Genomic DNA, 26,792 nt, shown 5'->3' with positions numbered 1-26,792 from the left:
AAAACAGACCATGATGGAGCAGATGTAGCTCAAGGGGTTGAGCACCTGCTTCCCACATATGAGTTCCTGGGTTCAACTCCAGGTACCTCTTGAAAACAAAAACAAAACAAACAAGCACGCAAGCAAACAAAGAAAAGCAACTCGGGTTAGCCAGCATAGCTCAGTGGTTGAGCACAGGCTTCCTACATCAAGCTCCAGGGTTTAATCCCCGACCACGGTACCTCGAGAAAAAAAAACGCAAGAGAAGGAGCAGATTTGAAAGTCACCATGAGGTCACCCATCTGAGTGAATCTTAAATGCAAGAGATGTCTTCAGATAGAATTCTAGAACTCAAAGTGGCCATCTGCCTGCAAGTGAGGCTGGAGGCTGAGGGTTTAGCAGATAACCATTTGGCCCTCATCTGCCTATGAAGCACATTCACATTTAGTGTCTCAATTGCTTTTCTAGAGATGGCTAACAGACCCTAAAAGCATGAACAAGTATGCTAATAGCTAACAGTTACTAAGTAGCCTTTGAGGTGGGCATCACTGTTACCTCCATTTTACAGAGGAAGGAGCTGAAGAGAGGTTGGGAAATTTAACCAGGGCCGTGCAGCTAGTCAATGGCAGAGCTGGCACTGGCACCCCAGTCTGACAGCCTTCAGATTCCCCGGCTTGGTTAAATGGAGAAAGAAAAGAGGAGCCCCTATCAAGGGGACAGGCATCAGAATCCACAAGAGGAAAGGAATGCAAGGATGGCAAACATGGCTGGTGGCTAACTGTTAGAAACTTTGAGCATAAAGTCAGGGCATGGAGTGATTTTGCATGATGTCTGAGTGCTTGGTTCCCCGCCAGGAGTAATCGCCTGCCTTCTACAGAGCTTGCATTTGAGCTTTCACTGATGCGTTAGGATTTTCCTTACCTGCACTGGGACAGATAGACTGTGGTACATGACTGCCTCCTAATACCCAATCTTACTTTAGCCTGAAACGGGGGTGAATGTCTGTGACTGTCACCAAGGACTCAGGGGTTCCAGAGCCTTGCTGCTGTGTTCATCTGCTTCTGTGCATAAATATTTCATGCTTGCCCTTTTTCACTTTTATCCTAGAGCTTTTTAACCTCATCTTTTAGTGACAAATGTTTTACTTGCGGGAAATCATTCAGAGGAGCAACAAACGTAGTACTGTGATGAACTGGTAAAATGGCAGGCCTTGGAATGACTTGAACATGCCTATTTGTGTGTGTGTGTGCACCTGTGTGCAAACACACATGCCTGTGGTTTTAAATGGAATTGTGTATACAATTTTTACATTTCTAAATATTTACATATGATTTTAGAGGAAGATTGGCCCCAGGTTCTCCATTATCTCCTAGCCTTATTACCTCAGAGGTATTGCAGGCTCATTCCAGACCATCCCAAAAAAGTGAGTTGTGCAAGTTTTTTGGTGGATAAAATTCTGTGTACACAATACTGTAGTCTAGTAAGTGTGCAAGAACATTGTGTCTAAAAAGACAATGTACAGGGAAGCAGATGTGGCTCAAGCAGTCGGGCTCCCATACCATGTAAGATTTAAATAAATAAATCTTTGGGAAAAAAAAGGCAATGTACATATCTTAATTAAACTGTGACACAGAGATATGAAGTAAGTGTGTGTTGTTCGAATAATGGTGCCCACAAACCTCAATTTATTATAAAACCTAATTACCTGCGAAGCGCAATGAAACAAGCCCTGAATTCCAGTCATAGCTGGGGGGACGGCTCTAGCCACCCACCCCAGATTATAATAAGATACAGACAGCCCTGTGATTTCTTGATCTCCACATCAATCAAGGACATCAGGACTCAGGCTGCCTTGTCCTTAATACCTCAATGTATCTTATAACCCTGGGATAGTTAATAGTCAAGTAGATTAGGTAAGTCAGCCTGCTGAGAGTTACTTTGTAGTTTGTGTCTCATTCCCCACCCCCCATAGAGAACACTTGGAAAATGTCTTTGTAGAGAAGCCACAAGGTCCAGAGATTTGAGCTACAACTTTAAAGCCAGGCATCTAAAAAGGTCTGAATTCCAGCGTGGCCCTGCTCTCTGACCTTGGCTAAACCACTTAAAGTCTCCCAAGTCTCAGTCTCAGTGCTTCTGAAGTAATGAGCCAGACATCTGCCCTTATATCTGCAGCCCCTGCAAGAATCAACGAGCTGGTCACCATACAGTAGCCTCAGAATCTTGGCCTGAAAGCTGTCCATGGAATCTTCCTGGAGGAGAGCCTCTCTGAGCATGCTCTTCCTCAAACATGGTTCCTTTCATCTTTTTTCCAGTACCACTTAGTACCTATTCGACATATTTTTGAAACCCTGAAAATATCACACATATTAATGAGGTGTCAATGAATTATTCATGGGCACTCAGGACTGTACTTCCAACAGAAAGCAAAATTGGCTCTCTCTATATATAACTTACCCAATTATTTATCTGAAATATGGTGTCATCCTATAACCCTAAGAATGTAAAAATTATTATGAAATTCCAAATTGAAATATCATAAAAGCATCATGCCAAAAAATGAAATTTTGTTAAAGGAGCTATTCTAGATGATTAAGAAACCTTAGTAATGAAAAAAAAACAAAATCCACATTTACTTGTATACTTGGGAAGTACATTAGAAATGGCAAGGTAATTTTTATATGCATATTGATAGGTTTAATTAGCAATCATTTCATTGCCTATCTTTCCTATAAATATAAATGGAAAATGATTTCAAGTAAGATGCTGTCATTTCCAGTAAATATTGTTGTTATAGTTTTGGAAGAGGTGATTTCTTGGTTGTTATAAGAAGTGTGTGCACACACGCGCCTCCTCAGTGGATAAAGGTTATTACCTTTCAGTTAATCAGAAATTTCTTCTTTCACTGAAAAAGAAAATCTTTTTCATAACTAATTAGTTCTTTCATTTTTAAAGCTGTGTTTCACCCTGGAGAACATTTAGAAGGCACAGTGACTTCTTTAGGGTCACATTCCAAATGTATGCCCAGATCAGGATTGAAATTCAGAGTTGTAACTCTCACACCCGCACTCCAGCAAGGAAGATGTACCCCTGTCAAACTGCAGCTTCTGATGGCCTTGGGGCTCTTTGAAGACCTTTTCTACCCATCCATTTACTCATTTACTCCATAAATATCCAGCGCCTACTCAGCCGTGGTGCAAAGCTTGGAGTAGGGGACAGGTCCGTGCAGACATGGTCCCTGCCCTCAAGGTGCTTACAGTCTGTGTGAGAACAGCACTCCTTAAACAAACACACAGGCTCGGATGTGTCCTCACCGCTGTAGGAAGTGTGAGCAAGGAGGGCCTTCTGAGGGTAATGGGGACACAGGTTGGAAATGTCTCTTCTGAGAAAGTGACATTTAATCTGGACCCTTGTGGGTGGGTAGCCATGAGTTTCAGGGAAGGGCAGGCATCCTTGGCGCGGGGAAGAGCTTCCCACCATCCAGGACCCGCAAGAGGGCAGTGGGGCCGTCTCTGTGTTTAGTCCAGGCTCCCCTGAGCAGCCCCTTTGACCAGCTTCCCCTCGCAGAGCCTCTCTCCACAAGGAGGGGACATCTCCCTGCAGTCACAGCCGCTGATTAATTTATAAAGGCCAGGCAGTAATCTCTTAGCAGTGCAGCTCATTAATGAGGCCTGGAACTTCCAGGGCTTCCCAGAGAATTCAGTTTAACAAACAACCACACTGTTGGGGGTTGCAGAAAAGGAAGAGATGAGGGAGAGGACAGGATTTAACACCTGGTTAACTGGGCCTGGCTTTGCTTGCAAACACCAGAAGGGTGAGGGCTGCCAAGAGAGTGGGCAAGGTGTACTTCTCTGTCTTCAAAGTACTTTATCACTGAGTTTTTTTGCCTTTTTTTTTTTAAGATTTATTTATTTATTTATTTCTCTCCCCTCCCCCCCCCCCCCCGTTGTCTGTTCTCTGTGTCTATTTGCTGTGTCTTCTTTGTCCACTTCTGTTGTTGTCAGCGGCTCGTGAATCTGTTTCTTTTTGTTGCGTCATCTTGCTGTGTCAGCTCTCCGTGTGTGCGGCCCAGGGGCAGGCTGCACTTTCTTTCGCACTGGGCAGCTCTCCTTATGGGGCGCACTCCTTGCGTGTGGGGCTCGCCTACGCAGGGGACACCCCTGCGTGGCACAGCACTCCTTGCGCGCATCAGCACTGCACGTGGGCCAGCCCCACACGGGTCAAGGAGGCCCGGGGTTTGAACCGCGGACCTCCCATGTGGTAGACGAACACTCTAAGGAATCAGCCTAAGAAATGCATTGATTTAAATGAGCTAATGGATAAGAAGGACATTTTTTTAATGATTATTCCCCCCGCCTCACCCCCATGGCTTCCTCATCTGTTTGCTTGTTGTTTTTGCTCATTGTTTGCTCATTGCCTGCTCGGTTGGTTGTCTGTTTGTTTTTTCTTTAGGAGGCATCAGGAACCAAACCCCGGACCTCCCATGTGGGAGGCAGGCACTCAACTGCTTGAGCCACATCCGCCCCCAAGAAGGGCATTTTTAAATGAACCATGGCTCTGCAAGTAAAAGGAACTATTACTGAATAATTGCCCAGCCCCATTCTTGCTACTGGAGCTCTAAGCATGGTACCCAAACCCCTTTCCTAGAGTTCTCCAGAGTCTATGACCAGAGACTAATCCTCTGATCCCTGCGCTCCTGGCAGAGCAACTGTTATCTGTAACCCATCCCCATATGCTTGGCCCTGGCTTGCTCCATCAGCATCCACCAGCTTCTTCTCTGAGCCTTCTGACTCATGCTGACCCCCCAGCTCTTACCCAAATCTGCCTTCTCCATCATTCAGGTGCTTGGGAAGACATTCAATAGACACGTACCCCTTGCTCAAAGATTCTTTTTGCAAGACCATCTGAGTCTGCAGGTGAAATGCACCAGATTCAGAGGCCCTGTCTTCCCCCTTTTTCGAGGTCAGCTCTGACCCCAGTCTTCACCTTTGTCACCCGGTCCTCCCTGGCCACACCAGCTCTAAATGATGCCTTTGCTATTGTCTCTGCCTGTGCTGGGCTGCTGGGCTGCTGAAAGCAATATACCAGAAACGAGTTGGCTTTTACAGTGGGGATATATTAGCTTACATTTCCGAGGCCATGAAAATGTCCATTTCAAGGAATCATCAGGCAATGCTTTCTCCCCAGAGACCAGCTGCCAGGGAGCCTGGACTCCTCTGTCACATGAAGGCACATGACGGCATCTACTGATCTCTCCCTTCTCTTCCGGGTTTCCTGGCTTCAGCTACTGGTGTCGGCTTTCTCTCTCCCTTCTTTCTCTCTCCCTTCATCCTAATCGCATTCTCTTATAAAGGACTCCTGTAAGGGGATTAAGACCCAGCCCAGCCATGCCTTACTGAAGTAACCTCATCAAAAAGGTCTTTAACTGAAGTAACGTCATCAAAGGGTCCTTTCTTCAATAGGTCCACACCCACAGGAATGAATTTACTTTAAGAACATAATTTTCTGGGGTCCATTCAGCTTTGAACCATCACACAGTGAGACACTTGGTGCCCAGTGGTATTTGTTCATCAAGCTCCTTGGGTTTGAATTCTGGACTCTCCTTTCCCACCTCTGTGACCTTGAACAAATTATCCTGTTTTAACTGCTCTGAGTTTCAGCATTCCCACTGATGAAAAATGAAGACAGCAATACCTGCCTAAGAAGATTACATGAGATCTAAGATGAATGATAGTACCCAGCATAGGCCTGTTCCTCATTCCTAATGAGATATAATCTTCAGGTCAGGGCACTCCTAATGGACCCCTTGGCACTTAGCACAGTTCATACTGAACAGACATTTGTTTAATAGGGCATATGAGGGGGAAGGATGCTGCTAAACCGCTACCAAGCTTACGTGCTAGTGATATACAAATGAATGAGCCATACCCTGCACTCAGCTCACGAGCTGATGAGGCAGAGAGATATAAATACCACATGTGACCAACGCAGGAACACTATCAAATTTATGTTTTAGAGGGATTACAGCAATAAGGAAAAACAAATTGTAGGGAGTTGGTGATGGAGGCCCGCTGTCCAAATCTAATCCAAGCGGGAGATTGAGGGCAGAGAGAAGGGAGCAGCGACAGGAACGGAAAAGTGTGGCTCAATCGAGAGGTCATTGAAAGGTTGGACATACTGGTTTGGGGCTTCAAGAGACAGGTTTGACCTAGCGACACAGATCTGGCATTAGCCAGGAAAATAAATGAAGTCACGTCACGAGGGTGTTTATTAAAGACCTGTTGGTGGCCTGACTTATGTTTTATACAGTTTGATGTCAACGTGGGTGAGGAATGAAGAAACAGAATGTTCATTCTTTTCTCTGCCTTGACAGTCATCTCTCCTGGGATTATGTTCCCTCCATACTGGCTAGGGTCATATTGCTTTCCCTTTAGATGAAGCTTTTGCTACTCTGTGGGCAGGAAGGCTTAGCTGTTGCAGGGAACAGCCAGCTCCCACCCATCTCCCTCCCCATCAGGATGGTTAAAAGCATGGACTTTGGTGTCAGGTGGTCTCTGGGTTTTCGTCCCAGCTCTGCTTCAGTCTTGGCTTTCCCACCCACAAACTTCAGCCAGTTTCTTAATCTTTATAAACCTGTTTCCTCCTTTAAAATGGGTATCGTAACATTCTTCACAGCATTGTTTCACAATTTAAATGAGATAATGACTCAAACTGGTCAGCACCCATCAGGCACTTAGAAAATGGGCAATAAATATTAGCTATTCTTATCTTCACTTATAACATTTTCTTTCCTTTATTCAAATTGAGAGGCAAATGAGGGAGGAAACAATGAGATGGATTGGAAAAGCTTTCCTCAGATGTCAACTAATATGATGTACCATGACTAAAGTAAGAATGCCAACGCTTTGTGTATTTAAAATGATAGGTTGGCATTTACCCCAGGGATTTTCCTGTGTGACTGTACTTTCCATAGAAATCATCTTCCAGCTCCAACCCTGGAATAGGCTTTCTGCCTCTCAAAATATTCCTACTGAGTGGGATTTCCTTCTCTGGGGGCCACCCCATCAAACCGCATCACGGTTTGGGTTTATGCTAGAAATTCTCTAGCTTGTACCTGCTCATGGTGGTTCATCAAAGCATCCCAGCATATCAGACCTAAAAGAGACATTAAAACTTGGCCAAGATGCCAGTTGAGAAAGGATTCGGGAGCTCGGCAGGGACGACCTCAGCTCCTGAAGCACCGTTCACATATCACACACCTGCTCCTGCTTCCAGACAATTCCAGCTTGGCATTGCTTTGGAATGCTGAAGGGGTTTCTAGCTCCTGTGCCTGTGGGTAGCTGAGAGTCTCTAGAAAAGACAGGAAGAAAAAGACCCTGTGATTTCATATCCCAGATGACAGCTTCACTTTTTTCCCCCTTACCTGACATATTTCTTACAAATAAGTCTTTCCCCTTCCTTGTCCAAGCCGAGAGTAGCCCCCGCTCTTGCCGAGACTAAGCCTCCACGTCCACGTGCAGGTACCCCCACAGGCAGTGGAATGGAGGAAACCTACAGCGCTGCTTCAGGGCCTGGGGAAGCCTGCCCAGCTTGGTCTTGGGGACGCCGTCTGACAGTGTTAGCTCTTCCTGACACACCCCTGGTAAGCCATTCTGACTGTGTGGTCACATCAGATCTCCCTCACCCTCTTTCTAAGCATTTCTTTTTCTGAGTATGAAGTGCCAATTCTGGGAGGAAAGCAATTTGATGTCACGGGTTCCTGTGAGCCTTGGGAATTAGGACTCCGAAGCTTGGAATGGGAGCGCAGCTGCTGGTGGAAAACACACTGTGAATGTTTTATTCAGTAATGCATATATAACATTGAACAGAATCCAAATGCATAAATCACTTATACAATAGCCGCTAAAAGCCACCTCCCAGCATTTCAGGACCTGGGCTGCCGGAGAGCTTGCAAAGTCCTCTATTGCCATCTGCTGGTGGCACATTTTATTTTGCTCTTCATTCCTGCTCTTTCATATTTTTAATTCCCCTCAGCCTCTTCATAGTCCTTAAACACAGGTCTTAGGGTAAGAATTGCCACCCCCAAAATGAAATGCTCTGTGTCTTCGAGGATTGGAAAGGAGAACCTTAGTACTCTTTGAAACTCTGGAATGACAGAACAGGATGGACAAAGATCACAAGGCTGTGCCTTCACCTTGGCTTTGGCCCAGCTCTGTGTGCTTTTCGGGGCACTCTGACTTTAGGCCCTGTCCGGACTGAATCTCAAGGCCAAGGACTTTACAATAGGTCCTTTTATCCCACTGTGTGCATCACAGTCACCAATTATATCACATCAAAGAAATTGGAAGTGGCAGCATCACCAGTGAAGCCAGCCCATACATCAGCAGGGGCTCGCAAGATGTCTCCAGCAGAGAAGCTTTGCCCTGCGGGTTGCCACTGCCCATCAGAGCAAGAAGGTAAATGTTGTCCTCAATGTAAGATGTAGTTAAAGGGTCATTGGGCAACTTTTTTTACATCAGCTGCATAATAGTCTCCCACTGAATGACAGTGTGAGCTGACAAGGCATCAGACTCCAATCCTAACTGAAGACAGATTCTCAGGGTGGCACTTAGATTCCGCATTATGGCCATGGGCCTTGGAACCCTAATAGATACCACTTGAGCCTCCTTAGGCAAGTTGCCGTCATCACCCAGGAGTCATTCTGATGCTGAAGTGGCATCACTGATGTCTCCCCAGCTCTGAAAAAATACACATGGCCACCCAGCTCCCTGCCATTTCATGGGAGGCTGACGGAAGAATATCCAGAACGCTGCCACGTGGTGAGCTGCAAGGAGCAGCAATTTGATGTTACAGGCCTTTCCTGTAAATTGATGCTAGAAGGCAAAGCAGAATGGGGTTTGGGATTTGCAACACAGGAGGTATTCTCCATAACCTTCCTGAGAAATATGTTCAGGTGAGGATCATTTGGTTAGTGGTCCCAAGCAATTTGCAAGGACACAGCCTATCAACTCTTAGGCCAGTTTACGGCTAGATAGCGATTTCTAGAAAAGAGCAGGAATTCTTTCATGAGAGTAGATCAACAAGCACATGGGTGACTTTAATTATGCAAATAAAGTTAACTGGACATTAGATGCATAATGTTAAGATGATTTTATACAGGTAGATACACAGAAGAATATCACCAGAGACAGTACACCTAGTTGATATTTAAAGGGCATTCGTGTTTTTGTAAGATGGAGCTCAGAGAAGATGTCAATATCAACACAGTGAAATTACAAAATACAAGCTTGAGTAGCTTTTTAAGGCTCTCATGGATTAGGACCAGCCCCAGGAGTTCAGGTGGTTCCTGCTGTTCTGGGGCATTCCTGACAGGTTCTGGGAGCAGCAATTCTGTATTAGAATAGTAACAGTAAAAAAAGAGGCAGTATGATCCAGGATTTCCACTCCTAGTGAGACACCCAAGAGAAATGGAAACCTATGTCCATATAAAAACTTAAGACACGAATGTTCACAGAAGCATCATTCATAATAGCCAAAAAGTGGAGAAACAGCTCAAGTGTCCATCAACAGATGAATGGACAAAGAAAACATGGAATAGCCATATAGTGGGATGTTATTTAGCCACAGAAAGGAATAAACTCCTGATGCATGCAAAGACGTGGTTGAACCTTGAAAACATTAGGCTACGTGAAAGAGGTCAGCCACAAAGTACGCCCATTGTATATTTCATTTATATATAATGTCCAGAAGAGACAAATCCATAGAGTACTTTAGTGCTTGCCTAGGACTTAGGGGGAAGGGAAAGGTTGGGAGTTGATGGCCGAGGGATGTAGCATTTCTCTTTGGGGTGATGAAAATGTTCTAAAGTTGATTGTGGTGCAGATGCACAACTCTGAAAGTCATTGAACTGTGCACTTTAAATGGGTCAATTTTCCAGTATCTGAATTGTATCTCAGTAAAGCTGTTAAAATAAGAAGCAGCGGCACAGGAAAAGGCCAAGCAGCAGCCATAGCTCTTTCTGTGCAGAGCCCTCTCCATCAGGAGACAGAGAGTGTCACCTGGCCTCCTGCAGGCCTTGATACCTTGGCCATGTAGCGTGTCATGAGAAGAGGCCATGGGCAGTGACGTGGAGGCCACTGTCAGGCCTCAGCACTAGGACTCTTGAAATGGAAGTAGCCTAATTAGTAGGTACCATCCCTGAATGCACTATATAAACAGTATTTAATTTACCTAAGATGGGTATTGTCCCATTTTATAGGTGAGGAAACTGAGGCTATAAGGTCAAATAACAATGCGCCAGGTTTCAGGGCTGGTAATTGGCATAGCCAGGATTGAAACCCAAGTTTGTCTTAGGACAGTGTCCAGGTCCTCAAGCCCCTAGATGATCCTGCTTTATTTCCCCTTCTCCAGCCCAGCCCAGCCCCATTCCCGAAGGTAGCAGGAGAACTGTGGGCAAGTTATCATTTAGAAGAATATTGGCTTGGTTTAAAAGTTTTGGCTTGGTTTCAAATTCTAGAGTTGGAAGGCTTTTTTGAATGGATTCAGCAGGAAAACTTAAAAGGAAATTCTTGTCTTTGAAGGAGAGGAGGCCTGAGGCAGCCAGAGCACACCCCACCTAGGGAGCCAATTTCCTTACCATGAAAACCACACCTGGGGGCACTCTGCATTCAGTTTGTTCACAGTCCTGGGGAATGGAGTTAACTACGGGGCAAGGCGCATGGGGACAGAGGAGGCCTCTTAAATAAAGAGGCCTCTGCTGACATTTTCCTCTGTTTGTTAGTATGGTGGCTAGGATTTTTTGTTTGTTTGTTTTAAAACTTTTTATTCTGGAAGAACGCAAATAAATACCAAAGAGACAGAAATTGGGATATTTGTCTGTTGTTCAGTTGTAGTTCTTTACATATTCTGGGTGTTAAGCCCTTATCAGATGAATGATTGACAACTATTTTCTTTAATTCTGTAGGTTGTCGTTTCACTTTCTTAAAATGTCCTTTGGTGCACAAAAGTTTTTTATTTTGATAAAGCCCAATTTATCAATTTTTTTTCATTTGTGTTTTTGGTGTCATGTTACGTATCTATTGGCAAACTGACGGTGTTAGAGATTTTCCCGTGTTTTCTTCTATAAATTTCATAACTTCACTCATATTTAGGTCATTAATCCATTTTTTAGTTAATGTGTGTGTGGCGTCAGGTAGGTGTCCAGTCTCACTCTTTTGCCTGTCTGTTGTAGCCTCCTGGGCTGCTCAAGCCAACACCAGGAAAGGGTCAAGTTAAACAACAGGGATTTATTAGCTTACAGTTTGGGGGCTAAGAAAAAGTTCAGATCAAGGCATCAAGGTGATGTTTCTTCCTGAAGACTGCTGATTTGGGCTGACTGCTGGCAATCTTTGGTCCTTAGCTTGTTACATGATATGGCTATGGCAGTATCTCCTGGTCTCTTCCTTCTCGTCTAGGTTGTGTTAAAATTAATCATCTTGCTTCCTGAGGCTTTCTCTCTCTCTCTCTCTCTCTCTCTCTCTCTCTCTCTCTCTCTCTGTGTCTGAATTTCATGCTGCTCATAAAAGATTCCAGAAATAGGATTAAGACCTATCCTGGGGGAGCAGATGTGGCTCAAATGATTGAGCTCACACCTATCACAGAGGAGGTCCCAGGTTCAGTCCCCAATGTCTCCTGGAGAAGATGTGCATGACAGTGAGCTGACGTGACAGGCTGGCACAGCAAACTGACCTAACAAGATGACTCAACAAAAAGACACAAAGAGGAAACACAGTGAGAGATGCAATAACGCAGATGCAGTAGAGGAGGTGGCTCAAACAATTGAGCACCTCTCTACCATATAGAAGGTTCCAGGTTCGGCTCCCGGTGCCTCCTAAAGAGAAGACAAGTGGACACAGAGAACACACAGTGAGTGGACACAGAGAGCAGACAGTGAGTGCAAATGAGGGGATCAGGGAATAAATTAAAACTTTCAAAAAAAAGAAAGACCCACCCTAATTGAGGTGGGCTGCCTCTGAAGTAACATCATCAAAAGGTTCTACTTAAAATAGGTTTACACCCACAGGAATGGGTTACATTTAAAATCAGGCTGTTCTGGGGTACATACAGCTTTAAACCACCACGATGTCGAAATCCATTTTTCCCAGCACCATTTGTTGAAGAGATTATTCTTTCCCATTCATTGGACTTGGCATCCCGGTTAGAAATCATTTGGCTGTACAAAGAAAGAAATAATGGGTAAATGATACCTCCTCAAACTTAAACACTTTTGCGATTCAAAGGACTTTGTCAAGAAGGTGAAAAGGCAGCTTACTCAATGGGAGAAAATATTTGAAAATCACACATCTGATAAGGGTTTGATTTCCATGCTCTATGAAGAGATCATATAACTTACTAATAAAAAACTAAGCAACCCTATATAAAAATGGGCAAAAGACTTAAATAGACATGTCTCCACAGAAGAAACACAAATGGTACAAAAGCACATGAGAAAAAATGTTCAATATCACTAGCTATTAGGGAAATGCATATCAAAACTATAATGAGATATCATCTCACACCTCATAGAATGGCCGTCATTTAAAAAACAAACAGAAAACGAGTGCTGGAGAGGATGTGGAGAAAAGGAACACTCCTTCACTTGGTGGGAATGTAGAATGGTGCAGCCTCTGTAGAAGACAGTTTTGGCACTTCCTCAGGAAGCTAAATATAGAACTACCATATGATCTGAAAATCCCTTTACTAAAAATAAATCCAGAAGAACTGAAAACAGTGATATAGACATTTGCACACCAATGTTCATAGCAGTGTTATTCCAGTTGCCGAAAGATGGAAACAACCCAAGTGTCCATCATCTGTTGAATGAATAAACAAAATGTGGTATATACATATGATGGAATACTATGCTGCTGTAAAAAGACGTGAAATTGGGACACATATAATAACATTGATGAAACTTGAGGACATTATGCTGAGGGAAATAAGCAACACAACATTTTGTATGGTCACACTAATATGAACCAAACACCGAGAATATACACATGGAGTTAAAACCTAGAGTATAGGGTACTAGGAGATGGGCTGGGAGCTGAGAAGGGGTACTGATGCTTAATGTATGTTGAATTTTTTATTAGCTTGACTGTAAAAGTGTGGAAATGGATAGAGTTGATGGTAAAACATTATAGTGAATATAACATGACTGGTTTAAAAAATATGATTGTGTCTGAAAGGGTAGTTTAGGGACATAAATGTCTCTTGAAAGATAGCTAAAGAATAATCTATGGGCTGAATAATAGTTGAACCTGGGGGATGGATGAAGATTGTGGTTAATGGTACAAATACACTAGAGCAAATGTATGCCACCATTACAAGGTGGTAAGAATATGGCGATGCATGGGAAAATACAATTAATATAATTTATAGTCTATAGTTAACAGCAATATTGTAATATTCTTGTATCAATGTCAAGGAAGGCACCATATCAACACTAAGAATCAATAATGGGGAGTATGGGATTTTTTTGTTTTGGACTAAGGAAAACGTTCAAAAATGTACTGAGGCTATGACTGCACAACCCTGTGATAAAATTGAGAGCCACTGAGTGTACACTTTGCATGGATTGTACAAGGAATGGGCCTGTATAACACAGTGAACCATGTGGTGGAAGATGGACTGTGGTTAACAGTACTACAAACATGAGCGTGTTCTCTCATGAACTATAACAAATATGTAATACTGACACATGATGTTAATAATAGAGGGTTATGGAAAAAATATGCACCAAATGTAAGCTATAGACCATAGCTAGTGGTTGTAGTCTGATGATGTTCTTTTATAGTATGTACCAAATGTTCCACAACAGTGTAAGGTGTTGGTAGAGGGGTGATGTATGGGAAATCTGCACATTTTACATGATTGTTTTATAAGCTCCAAACATCTCTGATTTTTTATATATATATATACATATATATAGTTTTGTTTTGTTTTGTTTTTGTTTAAATAACTTGGCTGTAGATGTGTGGGTTTATTTCTGGACTCTCAGTTCTGTTCCATTGGTGTAGATATCTGCCCTCATGTAAGTAGTATACTGCTTTGATTACTGTAGCTTTGTAGAAAGTTTTCAAATCAGGGACAATGTGTCCCCCAACTTTGTTCTTCAAGATTGTTTGGCTATTCAGGGCACCTTACAATTCCATATGAATTTGAGGGTTGGCATTTCTAATTCTGGAAGAAAAAAAAAATTGCCAGAAAGTATCCTTTTAGAAATATAATTACAAGTCCATTACTATAGCTTAAAAATTAATAATAAATCCTTGATATTGTTAAATGTACAATGCTTAAATGTTGAACTGTCTCGCAAATAATTTTTTCTCTGTATGTGTGTTTTTTATTTGGATCCAAATAAGGTCCTAGATGATATGTCTCTTAAGTTTCTTTTAATTATATGGGTTCCACCATATCTTCCCCCTTTTCTTGGCAGTTCGTGGCTGAAGAAGTTAGATCTCTTGTCCTGTAGAGCTCCTGAAGTTTGGATTTTGCTGATTTCATCCTTGTAGTTACATTTAACTTGTATAAAAATTGATAGTTGGATCTAGAGCAGTGGTTCATAATCTTAGTTGGGCTTTCGGCTCACCTGGGAAGCTTTTAATAATCCTGACATGTGTGGAAAAATGGTTTGGCAATTCCTCAGTAACTTAAACATAGAATGACCATATGACTCAGAGCTCCACAGGTGTTCTAACAAAAACTTGTACACAAATGTTCACAGTGGTCAAAAGGTGGAAGCCACCCAGATATCTGTCAGCTGATGAACAGGTAAACGAAATGTGGCATGTCATATCTCGGACTGTCAGCCATAAAAGGAATGAAGTTCTGATACGTACCACAACACGAGCAAGCCTTGAAAACATCAGGCCGCGTGAAGTAAGCCAGGCACAAAGTCCACATATTGGACAACCTGTTGATGTGTGTTATCTAGACTAGGCAAATCCATAGAGTCAAAAGTAGATTAGCAGTGCCAGGTGCTGGGGGAGAGAGGTACAGAGAGTGCCTGCTTAATGGGTCCGCAGGGTGAAAATGTTCTGGATGGTGCTGATGGGAGCACAACACTGAATGTTCTTAAGGTCAGTGATTTGTACACTTTCAAATGGTTACGTTTGTGTTATCTCTATTTTGCCACAGTTTTTTAAAACTCCTGCTGCGAAAGCCACATCCCAGACCTTTTAAACCATAATCTCTTAAGTGTGACCCAAGCATCAGAATATTCTAAAGCTGCCCAGGGAATGCCAGTGTCCAGCCATGGTTGAGATTTAGGACCTATTTTCTTTCCAGCCTTCTTCGTAGGTGGTGGTGGGATTGTGATATAAATGTGTGCCAGATGCTTCACTTATTCCAGGGAAGAGCCATGTCTTCTCAGTTCCTATTGGACAGCAGAAATCTGCTGCCCAGGAGTCATGCAACATATTCTTTTTTTTAGAAAATATAATTTTGGAAAACGTAAGGAGGAAAAAATAGGTCGTCTTGCACTGACTGATCGTTGTGTATGAGCAGACCCGGCCTGTGGTTCCAGCCTCATGTGTAAGGCGGGGCCACCGCCTCACAGAGCCCAGGAAATGGCAGCACCACGACAGCAGCCCCAGGCTCTCCCGCACACACACGCATGCACACACCCTGCCAGTGCATGCTAAGTCTCTGTCCTGGTCACTTCTTGCAAAAACCGAGGTGTAACTGGCTAAACAACCACCACTGACTGCTCAGGAGGGAAATGGACTTGCTCTCGTCATCTTGTAATCTGGGGATGGCCCCTGCTGTCCTCCACCCTGTGTCATGCCAACAATGCATGCGTCCCCACCTAAGAAGGAAAATGCCATTTCTCAGCAAGACACTCTTCCCTGGAGCATGGATCAGGCTGCAGCAGCTGTTGGGCCCGCCAACCTTGGCAGAGTTGCAAGTAGGTTAAATGTAGATGGAGAGTTCTAGTTCTCCTCGCTTCAGCCAACTTCCTTTTCTGGCAAAATCTGAATAAACTGGGAGGGAAAAAAAAAAATGAACGATTGGCTTGCTGCTCCCCACACAGCTCACAAAGACAAATCCTATTAATGTGCTCCAAGAGATGGATGGCTTGCGATTTACTTTGCTTGGCATTACTAAGTTAATATCCTAAACTCCCATTTCTGAAAACAACTGTGCTGCAGTGAGGTCCTGGAGCAGAACTGTAGGTTAAATTTTGGAAATCAAGTCTCCCTCTTTCACTTTTGCCTTTTTGTGTAGCCCAGCTTTGGTGACCTAAGGACTCTTCTATTTGGGTAACAGGGGGCTTCCATTTAAAATATTAGATGGAAAAACCAGAAGACACTTTTCCAGAGCAAATGTATGGTAATAAAAAAGGCCATGGACATTGGAGTCAGACAACCAGGAATGGAATCCCAGGTCTATGATTCGTTTACCAGTCGTGTAAATGTAACAGGTTTCTCAATTTCTCAGAATCTATTTACTCAACCACCCACCCATCCATCCCTTATCCCCTAGCTGCCACTAATTTACTTTCTGCCTCTACAGATTGGCCTATTCTGGGCATTCCATATAAATGGAATTATACAATATATGGCCTTTTGTATCTGGCTTCTTTTGCTTAGTATAATGTTTCAAGGTTCATCCACGTTGTTACATTAATCAGAGCTTCTTTCCTTTTTATGGCTAAAGAATATTCCATTGTGTGGCTAAGCCCCATTTTGTTTATCCATTCAGCAGCAGATGAGTATTTGGGTTGTTTCCGTTTATTGGTTAGTGTGAAAAATGGTGCTATGAATCTTGTGTACATGTTTTTGCATGGACGTATGTTTTCGTTTCTCCTGACCTTGGAGTCAAAGTACAGTACTGTAGTTGAGTTTTTCTCTGCATTTTATAAAAAAAAGGTGTTTATTGTGATAACATACATAATACAAAATTTCCCATTTTAACCTTTTTTTCCTCTATTTTTTTAAAATGTTACATTAAAAAATATAAGAGGTCCCCATATAACTCCCACCCCCCTCACCCCACTCCTCCCACATCAACAACCTCTTTCATCGTCATGGACCATTCATTGCATTTGGTGAATACATTTTGGAGCACTCCTGCACCACGTGGATAGTGGTTTACATTGTAGTTTACACTCTCCCCCAGTCCACCCAGTGGGCCATGGGAGGACATACAATGTCCAGCATCTTTCCCTGCAGCACCACCCAGGACAAATCCAAGTCCTGAAAATGCCCCCACATCATATCTCTTCTTCCCTCTCCCTACCCTCAGTACCTACCGTGGCCACTTTCTCCACATCAATGCTACAATTTCTTCCATTACTAATCACAATAGTTCCATAGTATAATATCAGTAAGTCCACTCTAATCCATACTCTATTCCTCCATCCTGTGGACCCTGGGATGGTGATGTCCACTCCCCCTCTATATCTAGAGGAGGCTTGGATTCCACATGGATGATGGATGCAATTCTCCTGCTTGCAGTCATAGGCACTCTTGGCTCCCTGGTGTGGTGGTTGACCTTCTTCACCTCCCTGTTAGCTGGCCGGGGTAAGTCCAATAAACCAGAGGGTAGGAGTTGCAGGTCTGCTGAGGCTCAGGGCCCAGCTGGCACATGGACAGTCCAGAGAGTCAGGTCTCCTGAGTATACACCAATCCCAGCATAACCATTTTTAGTTCAGTATAGTTATTTCTTTCTACATTTTATTCTGGCCACATCTGCCTGTTGTCTGCATTCTTCAAATAACTGAGTGCTTAGAGCAACTACACTGCTGTTCTGCCCCACATTCTTGGGAGACTGGTCTCTGTTCCTTGAACTTCATCACAGGGTGGTGCTGGGGCCCTGACCATGTCCAGGTCACTACCATAGGACTGAGGAGTGCAGAGCCTGTATCACTTCCTTGGGATGTGGCCCAACCAGAGCATAGGTAAGGGTGGGGGAGAAGAGGACAGAAAGAGGTGAAGGGCACGTTGACCTTGAAGAAGTCATATATTTTCTAAGAAAAAATGCTTTTTCCAAAATTTAAAAAAAAGACCTGAGCCTAGAATTGAAAATGCTTTTAGTTGAGCGACGGGAAAATGAGACCAATAACTAGTGCTATTCAAATACACTGTATAAAACTTAGGATTGTGAAGACTGTGTAGAAACATGGGGAGACAAATATGATGGTAAAGTTCCAGATTAGAACCACCAAGTAATATATGCACATGATCACATGTGAACAAGGATTTTTAGCATTGGATACATAGACATGACAAAATTTGTATACAGAAATGTAAATAAAGTTGATTTGGGATGGTGAGATGATGGATGATTTTTAAATTTTGCTTAATATAATTAATGGTACTCACAGTTAATATAATTAACTGTACTCACAGTTAACCGAAAGAATATAGGGTTTGAATTTAGAGATTTGCTTCAAGTCAGAGTAATGATAAGTATTAACCCTACAATGCTGGGTAATTACCTTCATCTCTGAGAGCCCTGTTCTCTTTAACTGTAAAATATGATAATACTAACACCTGCTTTATGTGCCTCGAAGGAGCAGATGAGCCAGTAAAATGTGCAAATACTTTGTAAACTATAAAGTGCAAGGCAGATATTAGTTATTACTATAATTATTCAGGCAGAAGTAGGAGATAGACATGGTCTCAATGAAATCACTATTGTGTGGTTTCATTGAAGCAAATAAAGTAAAGAGATGGCCCATCTACCAAACTGACAGAACAGAATGGTCACGGGCTTTTTTTTTCTTATTCCCTTAAAACAACATTTATTATCTCACGGTTTCCTTGGGCCAGGTATCCACGTATGGCTCACCTGGGTCCCCTGGCTCTGGGCAGACACATCACGCTCAGTCTCACAGCGGCCGTTGGCAGGACTCAGGTCTTTGCGGGGTGCTGGATGGGGCCTTCCCAAAGGGGCTAGCACAACATGCCCCCCCCCCTTTTTTTTGAATTTCTGTGATGACGTAGATAGAACATGACATTTCTCGTTGTAACAGCTTTCAGGTATACCACTTCGCGGCATTAGTTATATTCACAGTGTTTTGCTACCATCACCTCCATCCATTACCGAAACTTGGCCATCACTCCAAACAAGAAACTGGGTTCCCATTAAGCATTCACTCCCCATTTCCCACCCCACACCCCACCCCAGCAGCAGCACACTGGGGCATTACACTGAGCTTTCTGGCACTTTCCCCTTGCCACTTCAAGATCAGCATGTTTAAAGAGATGGTCCGTGGCCTTCAGAGAAGAGCAGTTATTGGCCAATGCCCTCTTCCAGGGTGCTTGTTTCCACGGCCACACGGGAAGAGGCGGCTGCTGTGGGAAGCCCTACTCTGCTGCCTCTGTTGCTGGCACCAGGGGCCACAGAAAAGGGGGCAGGTAGAGAGTGGTCTGCACCAGGCCTGTGCTCCCATGCCGCCCCCACTCCCACCCTCTGCAGCCTGTCCACCTGTCTGCCTGTTGGGGCAAGTGGACATGGGACATGGGGGGCACCGTTGGCTGTCCACACAGCCCTGGGAAGGCTCCTGCAGCTGCTGGTGAGCAGGCAATTCCAAAGCCTGTTCTTTCCCTCTGTCCCGAGCCAAACTTGCACGCTGATTCAAGTATTTGGAGCCTTACTTTACCAGCATCAACCTTGCGGCAGGCCTCAAGAGCATCCTGGCGAGCAGTTAGTGGCACAGCAGCAGAATAAAAGAAGAAATGGGCCGACACCAAGGTTGACCTTCTGTTTAGGGGTCTCTAGAGCCCTTCTGGTATTGATTTCATTTCTTCCTGGATGTTTAATTGGGAGGTATCTTCTGTAGCTAAGCTCCAGGGACAGCACTGAGGCTGTGTGGCCAGTGGGTGAATGTCCATCTCCTACAAGAGTCCCAGGGCTGGGGAGGTGGGCTTGGTAAAGAGCAAGCATCCCTGCCCCCTCCTCAGCCCATGAGAGCAGAGGAATGCCAAAGAGCCGCCACGCCGGGACTGACCCTGGATGGAGGACAGTAGGCAGAGTGGAAAGGGGGAGCCTGGGGCGGGGCTTGGGGCAGCAGCTGTTGACCAACTGGCTTGAAAGCATTTTGACTTTTTTTTAAGATTTATTTTTTATTTATTTCTCTCCCCTTCCTCGCCCCCTCGCCCCCTCACCCCCCGCCCCAGTTGTCTGCTTTCTGTCCATTCACTGTGTGTTCTCCTGTGGGAATCTGTGTCTCTTTTTGTTGTGTCATGCTGCTGCATCAGCTCTCCATGTGTGCAGCGCCATTCCTAGACAGGCTGCACTTTTTTCACACTGGGTGGCTCTCCTTATGGGTGCACTCCTTGTGCGTGGGGCTCCCCTACATGGGGGACACCCCTGCGGGGCACGGCACTCCTTGCGTGCATCAGCACTGCGCCTGGGCCAGCTCATCACGTGGGTCAGGAGGCCCTGGGTTTGAACCTTGGGCCACCCATGTGGTAGGCCCTATCCGATGGGCCAAATCTGCTTTCCCATTTTGACATTTTAATGGCAGGTATGCTGTAACTGAACATACTGTTGAATATCTGCTTTGCCCAGGTCACAGACTGACAGGGGTCCTTGTTTTTCCAGGCTTCCCTTCTCCAGACATCTCTGAGAACCCCCAAGAGTTCCTATATGTAGACTTAGATGTCTCCCTGCCCCTGCCAACGAGAAGGTCCCATGAAGATCGTGGGTCCTCTAAGAGTTTGCTAGTTTGGTGCTGTGACCCTGACTTTGGTTCTGGAAATTGGAATCCTCTGACACTAAAAGCCATCTCACATAACACTTTCCCCAAAGTGGAAGGCCGTGCAGAGCCATCAGTCAGGAGCCTGCAAACTCAAACTAAGCAACATCCGTGACTAGGCTGCTCACCAGCTAACTAAGAACGGCTGCTGGTAGGCTTCTAGCGAGGGAGATAAAGCAAGCCCAAATGAAATATGGTCATTTCTCAAGTGTCCAAAAATACGTCGTCTGAAGTGGTGGAGCATCTAGCTCAGCCATCTGTTTTTTCCTCTGTTTTTCCCTGAGACTCCCCTCTCAATTATATTCACTTAAAGCCAATGTTGTTAAAATCAGCTGACCCTGAAATAAGGTGTCCACAAAGGGATAAAATGGCAAGAAGCAACCTAATGATTCCAGCAAGTTTGTCCACGATATTCCACAGAGCAGGCAGTAAACATCCCTGCAGTCGAGAAGCTGCGTGTTCCCTCGGAAGCACCGGCCTCAGCAGCCACGTCTCCGTGTGGCTAATTATAGCCGCGTCAGAACTCTGGCCTCACAGGTCTAGTGACCTGGCGCTCCAAGGTCGCTGGAGTGTGACCTCTGATGGGCCCTCGTCTCTGGCCGGCTTCCCGGGCTCTTGTTGTCACCGTCCTGTGGGAGTGCCCAGTTTTGCTCTGATATGACGTTTGGGTCCTCTGTTCCGCCCACTTCCAAGAAGGACCCTGGTGACCAAGTGCAGTCGTGCCAGCCTGGCTGTGGTGATGCTTTCATCCCTCGGGCTTGGGTTATGTAACACCTCAGCCAACTCACAGGGTGGAAAGCAGACTGTTTGTACCCATTGTCCCCAGCGCCCAGCTCGGCTCTGGTCCACAGGCAGCAGACTGGAGGAGTGTCGGGCGACAACAGTGCGTGTCTCCAGCTCTAGAGTGGGCTGCCCCACTGAGCAGGGGCTAGAGGGCCAGAGAGAACTAGCCACAGGCACCCAGCCCCTTGGTCTTGGTTTCTTAGGGTTGCCAGAACAACGTACTACCAACTGGGTGGCTTAGAACAAGAGGAATTTATTCTCTCCCTATTTCAGATTCCAGAAGCTCAGAATCTAGGTTTCAGCAGAGCCCCCTCCCTCTGAAGTCTGTAGGAAAGAGTGTTCCACGCCTCTCTCGTGGTTTCTGGCAGTTGCTAGCAATCCTTGGCATTCATCGGCTTGAGGCATAACTCAGTCTCTGCCTCCATCATCACGTGGCGTTCTCACTGTGTCTTGTCTCTTTTCCTCTTCTGAGGACACCAGTCATGTTGGATTAGGGTCCACCCTACTCCAGTGTGCCCTCGTCTCAACTAAATCCATATACACAGATACTGTTTCCAAAGCAGGTCTCATTCAGAGGTAATTCAGGTTAGGACAATAAACTGGAAACACATTTTTTTCAAGTAGCTCAAGAAATCCTTTTGAGATTTTTATCATCCTTGTGTTAAACACAAATTAATTTGGCAAAAAAATGGCATCTTTATATGATTCCATCTAAACATGAACATGGTATATCACTCATGTCATTAAAACTTGTTAGTTTCTAAGTTTTATAGTTTTTCTAAAGATCACATACCTCTCTTATTAAAGTTATATCTAGGTTTGTGAGATTTTCTTTGTTGTGACTATGGCTATTGTCTTTTCTAATTATGCTTTCAGTTTGATTCACTAAGAAGCTGGTATCTTAAATGTGAAATGAAAGAACACGTCCATTAATATAAATCCACTCCCTCCAAAAAATGGAAATTAAAGCAAAGCAGGGCAGATGGAGAGTTTGTAAAAGCCTGTAAACTAATGGTTATCGTACCTTCCTCATAAAATCTTTGTGATATTAAATAATTATCCTTAATAAAACACTTAGTGCCTGCCACACAATAAATGTTCATTAAATGTTAACTATGACTTTTACCATCATTATTATCATTATTATTTTTAGGTGTAATACTACTATCATGTTACCTTTGCAAGCCACAGTGCCAGAGACAAGATTTGGCGTGTCACCATTCGGCCGGGCTAATTAGAGGGCGAGGGGAGGACCCGGGGACCTTAAACTCTTCCCCTGGACAGCCCACAGGCCGTGCACAGCGCACAACATGAACGCTTAGCGAGCCCTTACCACGCTCCTGTTCTCACTGGATCATCCCAGCAGCGCGATGACATTCAGTGCATTTGGGTCCCAGGAGTTGCTGAGGCAATTGGTAATTTCCTTCCTATCTCGTATCCCACTGGACCCTCAGTAACCCTGTGAACTAGGAAGGGCTGAGGCAGGATTCCGGTCGCAGCCTGGGGTTGGGTCCATTCCCCACTTCACCCCCACACCCCTCCCTTCAGCCACTCCCCGCTCCCCTGACGCCAAGTCAGATTTAAATGTGTTGCACAAGCGACAGTGCACGGCTTCGGAAGAGTAAGCAAAGCAATGAAGGTCTGAAAAAGTTTACCCAATGTTTATTTTCTTGGATCCTCTTCCTTACCCCCTGTCCTTCCCCAGCCCCAGCAGGTTTTTGGTCTAATGAGTCAGAGCTAATAAGTATTTCTGAGCCACCCAGTCATTCCAACTCCTTGCAGCTGAGTCATCTGTATATTTTTTTAATGGACCCTAATGCCACCCCCTAAACTTTCTAGAATAAACGTGTGATCAGCCTTAACTACCACTTTATGCATGTCATTATCTAACGGGGCTGCATAAGTCATTTTGGGGTTCTGGAGGAAACGTAAATCAAAGCTGCTAACTGCATTTCTTCAACCCCATTGGCCATGGCATCTCACCTGCAGGAGGGAGGCGGATGCCAAGTCATTAGTGCTGCAGTGTCCATCCCTGGCTGGCCTCCTGATGTATGCCGACACATTTTACAGCCCAAATAAATGCACAGAACTGTTACACAAACATTTATTGCCTCAACTCAGTAGCCCTCATCAAGATCACTGTTTAATATTCCTTCCCTGCATGAACTGAGTACGTCCCTTAATTCTGCCCTAATCGCTCTGGACCAATCCCTTACAACCCTGGATTTGGCCTTACACCCCCTGCTGGGCCAAACTTAAATCATCTGATTTCGCTTAGCAGCCAGTGAACATTCTTGTTACAGTAAACAGTGCTGTGGCAATTTTTATTGACTTGCCTTTATCATTTCCATATACCCATCATATTTCGATTAGCAGCTCGGCACCAGGGCACTTCATAATCGCTCGTCGAGCTAGGCTTTAGAATTTGTGGGCATAGAGCTTTCTAGCCATGCGCAAAGACCCTGACATTTTTAGTTATCATGTATTTACGAGCTGCCTTTGTGCCTGGCACTGCTGTGAAAGACGCAGAGTCAACCAGGACACGACTGCCCGTCGGTAATGGATATTCCCGTGAGGGAGCCGAAGCACGCACACAAGGGGCCACAGCACAGGGGACAGGTGGGAGCGCACGCAAGTGCCTCCGGTGACTGCGGCAGTGTAGGGGCGGGGGGCGGCCAGGGATGCTCTGAGCATGGGCCCGAAGGTGGGTGGGCATGGACTGAGCCTTTCTTGGAGAAGCCAGAGTGACCTCATCCTCACTTGACCCGTTTTCCGAGGTCCCGTTCACAGGTACCAGGAGTTAAGGCTTCAACATACCTTTTTGGGGGACACTAAACCAGAACAGAGGCTGAAAAAAGTCCCTGTAAGCCACTGTATTAGTCAGCCAAAGGGGTGCTGAGGCAAAATACCAGAAATTGGTTGGTTTTTATAAAGGGTATGTATTTGGGGTAGGAGCTTACAGATACCAGGCCATAAAGATAAGTTACTTCCCTCACTGAAGTCTATCTGGAGCAAGACGGCTGCCGACGTCTGTGAGGGTTCAGGCTTCCTGGGTTCCTACGTTCCTGGGGCTTGCTTTTTTCTGGGCTCAAAGTTCCTTCCTTCCTGGGGCTGGCTTCTCTTTCCTCTGCGTGCTGACTTCCCGGGGCTCCAGCTTAAGTTTTCAGCATCAAACTCTAACTTCAGAAAACCCTTGCATTAAAAGCTCCAACTCTGTCCTTTGCCATGCCTTTCATCAGTGAGTCCCCACCCACCAAGGGGTGGGGCCTGGGTGGGGACTCCACGCCCTAATCATAACTCAGTCATGTCCAGGTACAGATCAGATTACAAACATAATCCAGTATTTCTTTCTATAATTCATCAATTATATCAAACTGCTACACCCACCAATCGTAACTGTGAGATCTGTGAGAAACCCAGCCCAGCTAATGCCACCCTCAAGGTGCTTTGAGACTTCACTGCTCAAAGTGGGTCCTTGGGCCAGCAGCCCCTCACCTGAAGATGGTGAGAAATGCAGGCTCCCAGGCCCGCCCCAGTATCCAGGAGGAGAAGACGCAGGAGCAAAACCATGGCTCTGGCTTTTGTCAGGCTTGAGCGAAAGCTCTCATTCCCCACCACCTCCACCTTTTATTTTTAAATAAGGAATTCACTTGCAATTAAAAATACCGAAATCAATAGGAACTGAGGTGGCGCAATTGACAGGGAACCTCTCTCCCCATCAGAGGTATCCGATCTAATCCTAGTGAATCCTAGAGGAGATAAAATGAGAAGAGAAGACAACACAGCAAAAACAGGAGGGCAGGAAGAGGGGAAGAGGAAGAAATAAATATTTTCTAAAAAGACTCAGTTGCCTTTTGGGAAGTGGATGTGGCTCAACTGATAGAGCGTCCTTCTACCATATGGAGGGTCCAGGGTTCAAACCCAGGGCCTCCTGACCCGTGTGGAGCTGGCCCACACGCAGTGCAGCTGCATGCAAGGAGTGCTGTGCCACACAGGGGCATCCCTGTGTAGGGGTGCTCCATGTGCAAGGTGTCCACACAGCAAGGAGAGCTGCCACGAGTGAAAAAAAGCACAGCCTGCCCAGGAGTGGTGCCGCACACAGGGAGAGCTGACACAGCAAGATGATGCAACAAAAAGAGACGCAGTTTCCCAGTGCTATCGGATAATGTAAGCAGGCGCGGGAGAACACACAGAGAGCAGACAACAACAAGGGGGAAGGGGAGAGAAATCAAATATATCTTAAAAAAAAAAAAAATGAAATCAAGGTAGATTTTCTAACGCCCGCCCCTTTCTTCAGCAAGTCTTCCTGTCCCTGCAAGAGTGTCATGGAGGAAACGCTTTTAGGTAGTGAGCGGAATGAAGACGCTGTGTCTCAAGGAAGGCCCCATTAGCTGCTCTGGCGCCAGGTGTGGCTCCATCATCCCTCCAAGCCTGGCATTCGGGAGCACGTGGCATCACAGAGACCCTTGGAAAGGAAAGGGGGTATCTCAGAAAGCCAAATGTAGGCTTACCCTGTGGCCTCCATTTGCACATGTACATATCTACCCAAATGATATGGAAACTTGTGTCCACACAAGAACCTGCACACAGATGTTTCTAGCACCTTTATCCATAGTTGCCAAAAATTGGAAGTAACATAGCATGTCCACACAATGGAATATCATTCAGCGATAAAAAGAAACGAACTATCAAGCCACAAAAAGACAAGGAGGAACCATGAATGCATACTGCTGAGCGCAGCAAGGCAGTCTGAGAATGCCAGACTACACGGTTCCAGTTTATGGCCTTGTGGGAAAAGCAAAACTACAGAGACAGTGAAAGGATCAGCGGTCACCAGGGGTTCACATGGGGGTGAACAGGTGGAGCCCCGGACAGTTTTTAGGGCAGTGGAACAATTCTGTATGATGCTGTTAAAATGGATTTGTCAAAACCCACAGAACTGTAAACACAAAGAGTGAACTTTAATGTAAACTATGGCCTTTAGTTAGTAATAGCGTATCTATCTTGGCTCATCAATGCAATGCCAGAAGTTAAGAATAGGGAAACTTTGGATAGACTGCATGGTATGTGAATATATCTCAATAAAACTGCTTAAAAAGGGAGCCCATGGGGCTCAGTGGTTGAGCACTGGCTTCCCACATTCGAGGTCCCGGGCTCAGTCCCTGGCCCAGTATCTAAAAAAAACACGAATAGGGAAAACTGTGGGGTGGTAACTCTCTGCACTATCTTGTTTTATTTTTATTTATTTATTTTTATTGTAATTTTTTGAAGATACATAGGTCACAAA

At 44.9% G+C, this 26,792-nt stretch overlaps 1 protein-coding gene across 2 annotated transcripts in view; it reads left to right on the top strand.

Moving 5' to 3' along the window:
• Window positions 1-26,792, top strand: part of LYRM4 (LYR motif containing 4) — a 150,543-nt gene that overhangs the window by 121,241 nt on the left and 2,510 nt on the right. The window lies entirely within an intron of this gene.

This window comes from Dasypus novemcinctus, chromosome 22, assembly GCF_030445035.2.
Source record: "Dasypus novemcinctus isolate mDasNov1 chromosome 22, mDasNov1.1.hap2, whole genome shotgun sequence".
Classification (NCBI taxonomy): domain Eukaryota; kingdom Metazoa; phylum Chordata; class Mammalia; order Cingulata; family Dasypodidae; genus Dasypus; species Dasypus novemcinctus.
The sequence above is the reverse complement of the archived record's forward strand: the minus strand, read 5'-3'. Positions and strand labels throughout refer to the sequence as shown.